The sequence below is a fragment of the Oncorhynchus kisutch genome, unplaced genomic scaffold (genome assembly GCF_002021735.2).
Source record: "Oncorhynchus kisutch isolate 150728-3 unplaced genomic scaffold, Okis_V2 Okis01b-Okis20b_hom, whole genome shotgun sequence".
NCBI lineage: Eukaryota > Metazoa > Chordata > Actinopteri > Salmoniformes > Salmonidae > Oncorhynchus > Oncorhynchus kisutch.
The window spans coordinates 626,316-633,815 of record NW_022261978.1 but is presented as its reverse complement, the minus strand read 5'-3'; the positions used below and the strand labels follow the sequence as shown (position 1 = coordinate 633,815).

Below are 7,500 nucleotides of genomic sequence, written 5' to 3'. Positions count from 1 at the left end.
CTCTCTCCATCTCTCTCACCCCTTCCCCCCTCTCTCTCCATCTCTCTCACCCCTTCCCCCCTCTCTCTCCATCTCTCTCACCCCTTCCCCCCTCTCTCTCCATCTCTCTCACCCCTTCCCTCTCTCTCTCCATCTCTCACCCCTTCCCCCCTCTCTCTGCCCATCCCCCTCTCTGTCAGCCCTTCACCCCTCTCTCTCTCCATCTCTCTCACCCCTTCCCCCCTCTCTCTCCATCTCTCTCACCCCTTCCCCCCTCTCTCTGCCCATCCCCCTCTGTCAGCCCTTCACCCCTCTCTCTCCATCTCTCTCACCCCTTCCCCCCTCTCTCTCCATCTCTCTCACCCCTTCCCCCCTCTCTCTCCATCTCTCTCACCCCTTCCCCCCTCTCTCTCCATCTCTCTCACAGCCCTTCACCCCTCTCTCTCAATCTCTCTCACCCCTTCCCTCTCTCTCTCCATCTCTCACCCCTTCCCCCCTCTCTCTCCATCTCTCACCCCTTCCCCCCTCTCTCTCCATCTCTCACCCCTTCCCCCCTCTCTCTCCATCTCTCTCACAGCCCTTCACCCCTCTCTCTCCATCTCTCTCACCCCTTCCCCCCTCTCTCTCCATCTCTCTTACCCCTTCCCCCTCTCTCTCCATCTCTCTCACCCCTTCCCCCCTCTCTCTCCATCTCTCTCACCCCTTCCCCCCTCTCTCTCCATCTCTCTCACCCCTTCCCCCCCTCTCTCTCCATCTCTCTCACCCCTTCCCTCTCTCTCTCCATCTCTCACCCCTTCCCCCCTCTCTCTGCCCATCCCCCTCTCTGTCAGCCCTTCACCCCTCTCTCTCCATCTCTCTCACCCCTCCCCCCCTCTCTCTCCATCTCTCTCACAGCCCTTCACCCCTCTCTCTCCGTCTCTCTCACCCCTTCCCCCTCTCTCTCCGTCTCTCTCACCCCTTCCCCCCTCTCTCTCCGTCTCTCTCACCCCTTCCCCCCTCTCTCCATCTCTCTCACCCCTTCCTCTCTCTCTCCATCTCTCTCACCCCTCCCCCCTCTCTCACCCCTTCCCCCTCTCTTATCTCTCACCCCTTCCCCCCTCTCTCATCTCTCTCACCCCTTCCCCCCTCTCTCATCTCTCACCCATTCCCCCCTCTCTCACCCCTTCCCCCTCTCTCTCCATCTCTCACCCCTTCCCCCTCTCTCTCCATCTCTCTCACCCCTTCCCCCTCTCTCTCCATCTCTCTCACCCCTTCCCCCTCTCTCTCCATCTCTCTCACCCCTTCCCCCTCTCTCTCCATCTCTCTCACCCCTTCCCCCTCTCTCTGCATCTCTCTCACCCCTTCCCCCTCTCTCCCTCCATTATCTATTCATCAATCTCTGTGTAAATCAGTGTGGAACAGTGTACCACACACAGATGAGTTACAGAGAGATGATATTATCTGCTATTAACATTAACACAGGAGCTGACTGTAGAGTGTGATTGGGGATCTATATTTAGCAGAGAAGATCAGAAAAGGTGAGTGTGTGATACACTGTGAAACACACACACACAGTGAGATATCGAATGAGTGTGTGTGGGTTTTACTTTGATGATGATGAGGCATACGGGCACGGCACACACACCTGGTTCATCCAAGTCCATACCTGTCACAATTAAAAAAGACCCCCCCCCACACACACACACACGCACACACACACCATCCCTCAACCAACCAATCCGCCCCCCCCCCCCCCCCCCCGCCACACACACACACCAACCAACCCCTCCCCCACACGCACCAACCAACCCCTCCCCCACACCCACCAACCAACCCCTCGCCCACCAAACAACCAACCCCTCGCCCACATCCACCCACCCACCAACCAACCCCTTCCCCACACCCACAATCCCTCAACTCTCAACTCAACCTCTCCCTTCTTCAGGTCTCATCTCCCTCCATCTCCTATGGAGTTACTATCCAGGCCTGGTATTTCTGGTCAGACAGAGTCGAGGACGACAGAGACCTGAACTTGTGAAGTGTTTTTAGGGGGTTGACAAAAGTGCTGTCAGAGTATCACATATAGACCTGCCTTATGGACCCTGGTCTAAAGTAGTGCACCTAATCCAACTATAGACACATATAGACCTGCCTTATGGGCCCTGGTCTAAAGTAGTGCACCTAATCCAACTATAGACACATATAGACCTGCCTTATGGACCCTGGTCTAAAGTAGTGCACCTAATCCAACTATAGACACATATAGACCTGCCTTATGGGCCCTGGTCTAAAGTAGTGCACCTAATCCAACTATAGACACATATAGACCTGCCTTATGGGCCCTGGTCTAAAGTAGTGCACCTAATCCAACTATAGACACATATAGACCTGCCTTATGGGCCCTGGTCTAAAGTAGTGCACCTAATCCAGCTATAGACACATATAGACCTGCCTTATGGGCCCTGGTCTAAAGTAGTGCACCTAATCCAACTATAGACACATATAGACCTGCCTTTTATGGGCCCTGGTCTAAAGTAGTGCACCTAATCCAACTATAGACACATATAGACCTGCCTTATGGGCCCTGGTCTAAAGTAGTGCACCTAATCCAACTATAGACACATATAGACCTGCCTTATGGGCCCGGTCTAAAGTAGTGCACCCAATCCAACTATAGACACATATAGACCTGCCTTGTGGGCCCTGGTCTAAAGTAGTGCACCTAATCCAACTATAGACACATATAGACCTGCCTTGTGGGCCCTGGTCTAAAGTAGTGCACCTAATCCAACTATAGACACATATAGACCTGCCTTATGGGCCTGTGTCTAAAGTAGTGCACAAGGGAATAGTGTGCCAGTCTAGGGTGCCGAATCAAACTATAGAAATGTGGCCCAAGGGTCACGTAGACCTGCGATCTAGATTCAGCTTCCCCAGAGGACTGATTAACACCTGGTCTAACTATAGAGTCATAGCTCTAGGGTTAAGGAGCCAGGGGGATAGTGTCAGACTAGACCTAGTGGTCTAACTATAGAGTCATAGCTCTAGGGTTAAGGAGCCAGGGGGATAGTGTCAGACTAGACCTAGTGGTCTAACTATAGAGTCATGGCTCTAGGGTTAAGGAGCCAGGGGGATAGTGTCAGACTAGACCTAGTGGTCTAACTATAGAGTCATGGAGATCTAGGGTGCCTTATGGGTCCTGGCCTAAAGTAGTGCACCTAGTCTAGATATAGACACATGGAGAACAGGAGGGACTGATTAAAACCTGATCTAACAATATAGCTATGGCCCTAGGGTCACCTCACCAATGGGAGGAGTCACATGTTCCAATTACACTCTTAACGACCCATAACTTAATGAATGCATTCAGCTCGTTTAACACAGCTAGCCAATAGGGATGGAGTTTTTCTGTTTTGTCTTAATTGGATGACCCACTTCATGGTTGGCTAGGGTGAAGTGAAGGATCATGGGAGGATATAAATGGTGCCCTTGAGGAGGAGGGCACCTGAGCGGCTGGTTGGGGTGTGTGTGTGTGTGTGTGTGTGTGTGTGTGTGTGTGTGTGTGTGTGTGTGTGTGTGTGTGTGTGTGTGTGTGTGTGTGTGTGTGTGTGTGTGTGTGTGTGTGTGTCCTGTCCCTACTTAAATAGTTAATAACCTGTGCCATTGACACAGCAACCAAATCTAGAGGCATTCTGCCAAAAATGAAATTTAATTCAAGACATCAAGACATGACTACACCTGAACACAACTCTCTCCCTCTGTCATCTTTTGCACTGTCAAAGACAAAAGACAAACCTCACCACTTTCTCACCCTCTTACTCTGACTACGACTGGCTTAGCTAGCTACTAGTGCATCCCTATGGCTCATTGCCTGTAGCGCTAACGCTAAACTGGACAACACAAGTCAAATGTGTGATTAGTGCCATCCATCTCCACGTCGGGTCATTGACCATAGTTTAGATTACATCTAATGGACACTTCAGTTCACATGACCAAACGCAGATAACAGTCTGAAGCACTCAACCACACACACACGCACAGTGCTGAGAGGGACGGATAAACTATAATAACTATGGTGTGGGCAGAGAGGACTGTGAGTTTACGGTTCTCTGTACTGTGTGTGACAGGAAGGGGAGGGGGGAATGAGTGTGTGTGACAGAGAGAGGAGGGGAGAATGAGTGGTGTGTGTGTGTGTGTGTGTGTGACAGAGAGGGGAGGGGAGAATGTGTGTGTGTGTGTGTGTGTGTGTGTGTGTGTGTGTGTGACAGAGAGGGGAGAGGGGCATGAGTGTGTGTGTGTATGTGTGTGTGTGTGTGTGTGTATATGTGTATGTGTGTGTGTGTGTGTGTGTGTGTGTGTGTGTGTGTGTGTGTGTGTGTGTGTATGTGTGTGTGTATGTGACAGAGGGGAGTGGAGAGAATATGTGTGTGAGAGATGTAGTACGTTTGACCATGTCCCAAGCTAAAGTACTGGTCTCCTTTAACTGTGGTTAGTGAAGCTTTAAAACTGAGTGATACGACACACACACCTTATTTAAACAACAATCTCTCACAGTCTTACTGTAGACATCCAAACCCTTGTCCATAAATGTCAAATTTTGAAAGTTAAGTTTAGGTAATAATTCCCAATGGTTAAAGGATAGGGTTAAAGGTTAAGGGGTTAAAACTAAAATAAATAAACAAGGTCCTATCACTGGGATTGAACACGTGACCCTCGGAGCCGCCCGTCCGCCATCCCCGCCCACAACGCCATAGCAAAACCCAAGACAACTTGATGGTAATAGCGCTCACCGTTGCCCCTAGTGGACAGCTTTGAAGTCATCTGTTTTCTTTACGTCCTGCTAAACCTGGATGGTTTAATTTGGCAGTGGATCTTGTGTGACCTGGCTGTATATAACCTACAGTCCAGAAGAGAGTCATCCTCCCACTGTCATAACGGTCTTTACTGACATTATGGAATCTGTGTGTCTGTGTGTGTGTGTGGGGGGGGGGGTTAACTCTTGTAACAGAGATTGTGCAATGTGTAAAGACTAAAAGCCATTTTCTCTGCAAGGATTTCAAACGACCACCGACGGCCACTTTAGACCAGGTCCTCGAGAGTAGACACACACACACACACACTCTAAACAAGGTCACCCAAACACACCCACTAACCTATCCCCACACACACACACACACACACACACACACACACACACACACACACACACTAACCTATCCCCACCCTCACACACACACACACTAACCTATCCCCACCCTCACACTCACACACACACCCACTAACCTATCCCCACCCTCACACACACCCACTAACCTATCCCCACCCTCACACACATACCCACTAAACTATCCCCACCCTCACACACATACCCACTAACCTATCCCCACCCTCACACTCACACACACACCCACTAACCTATCCCCACCCTCACACACACCCACTAACCTATCCCCACCCTCACACACACCCACTAACCTATCCCCACCCTCACACACACCCACCCACTAACCTATCCCCACCCTCACACACACACCCACTAACCTATCCCCACCCTCACACTCACACACACACCCACTAACCTATCCCCACCCTCACACACACCCACTAACCTATCCCACCCTCACACACATACCACTAACCTATCCCATAACATACCCACTAACCTATCCCCACCCTCACACACATACCCACTAACCTATCCCCACCCTCACACACACACACACTAACCTATCCCCACCCCCACACATACCCACTAACCTATCCCCACCCTCACACACACACCCACTAACCTATCCCCACCCTCACACACACCCACTAACCTATCCCCACCCTCACACACACACACACCCACTAACCTATCCCCACCCTCACACACACACACACCCACTAACCTATCCCCACCCTCACACACACACACACCCACTAACCTATCCCCACCCTCACACACACCCACTAACCTATCCCCACCCTCACACACATACCCACTAACCTATCCCCACCCTCACACACACCCACTAACCTATCCCCACCCTCACACACACCCACTAACCTATCCCCACCCTCACACACACACACACCCACTAACCTATCCCCACCCTCACACACACACACACCCACTAACCTATCCCCACCCTCACACACACACACACCCACTAACCTATCCCCACCCTCACACACACCCACTAACCTATCCCCACCCTCACACACATACCCACTAACCTATCCCCACCCTCACACACATACCCACTAACCTATCCCCACCCTCACACACACCCACTAACCTATCCCCACCCTCACACACACCCACTAACCTATCCCCACCCTCACACACACACACACCCACTAACCTATCCCCACCCTCACACACACACACACACACCCACTAACCTATCCCCACCCTCACACACACACACACCCACTAACCTATCCCCACCCTCACACACACACACACACACCCACTAACCTATCCCCACCCTCACACACACACACACACCCACTAACCTATCCCCACCCTCACACACACCCACTAACCTATCCCCACCCTCACACACATACCCACTAACCTATCCCCACCCTCACACACACCCACTAACCTATCCCACCCACCCTCACACACACTAACCTATCCCCACCCTCACACACACTAACCTATCCCCACCCTCACACACACCCCTTATCTCCCTCCCCAGTCCAGTTAAGACGGCAGTAGAATTTAAATGGTGTGTTTCCTCTCTATCTCTCTGGCAGGACCAGAATGAGAACAGGGGGAACTAAAAGAAAGCAAGACAAACCTCTCCCAAGGAAAGATGACAGGAGCGAGGGATGAAGGTAGCCTTGGAAAGATGACAGGAGCGAGGGATGAAGGTAGCCTTGGAAAGATGACAGGAGCGAGGGATGAAGGTAGCCTTGGAAAGATGACAGGAGCGAGGGATGAAGGTAGCCTTGGAAAGATGACAGGAGCGAGGGATGAAGGTAGCCTTGGAAAGATGACAGGAGCGAGGGATGAAGGTAGCCTTGGAAAGATGACAGGAGCGAGGGATGAAGGTAGCCTTGGAAAGATGACAGGAGCGAGGGATGAAGGTAGCCTTGGAAAGATGACAGGAGCGAGGGATGAAGGTAGCCTTGGAAAGATGACAGGAGTGAGGGATGAAGGTAGCCTTGGAAAGAGAAATGAAAGGCTGGAGGGGGGGGGGGGGTTTAAATGCTAAAATATGATAAAGTGAGGGAGAAAATGAAGGAGAGAGCATGACAGAGGATGGATGGAAAGAGTGGAGAGAGAGAGAGGAGAAAGACAGTAATGGGAGAGGATTAACGGAGCAAAACAGAATGAGAAACCACTCTCAGAGGCAACGGAGTCACAGACTCAGGGGGGGTGGAGAAACAACCTCTGTTTAACCCTGTTAATGACCCCATTAGGTCCTTTCCAGTCACCAATAGATCTATAGAGAGACTAGTCAAATCTTCAAGTAGAAACCAAACAGATCTACACTACCGGTCAAACGGTTTAGAACACCTAATCATTCAAGGGTTTTTCTTGATTTT

General features: G+C 51.1%; 2 protein-coding genes across 2 annotated transcripts in view; one reads left to right on the top strand and one right to left on the bottom strand.

Moving 5' to 3' along the window:
* Positions 1–7,500, top strand: part of LOC109884204 (parvalbumin alpha) — a 58,189-nt gene that overhangs the window by 8,396 nt on the left and 42,293 nt on the right. The window lies entirely within an intron of this gene.
* Positions 1–7,500, bottom strand: part of ncf4 (neutrophil cytosolic factor 4) — a 39,798-nt gene that overhangs the window by 20,730 nt on the left and 11,568 nt on the right. The window lies entirely within an intron of this gene.